This window comes from Nyctibius grandis, chromosome 2 (genome assembly GCF_013368605.1).
Source record: "Nyctibius grandis isolate bNycGra1 chromosome 2, bNycGra1.pri, whole genome shotgun sequence".
NCBI classification, from domain to species: Eukaryota; Metazoa; Chordata; class Aves; order Nyctibiiformes; family Nyctibiidae; genus Nyctibius; species Nyctibius grandis.
The window spans coordinates 5,856,728-5,856,960 of NC_090659.1; positions in this window are offsets into that span (position 1 = coordinate 5,856,728).

Genomic DNA, 233 nt, shown 5'->3' on the forward strand with positions numbered 1-233 from the left:
TGCCCCGCCATTCCACAGCGGCCAGGAGGAGCGGTCAGGTTTCCTCCCGGGCTGCCCACGGCACCAAACCCCAGCCACGGGGCCCACGCGTGTCCCCCCGTGGGGCGGATCTTCTCCCCCGCCCCGCCCCTGTCCCCGCCCCGCCCCGGAGCGGGCCGCGCGCCCGGGCTGAGGGAGGCGCCCGCGCGCCTGCGCACTGCAGCCCCCGGCGCGAGCGCGGGGCCGGAAGCGGG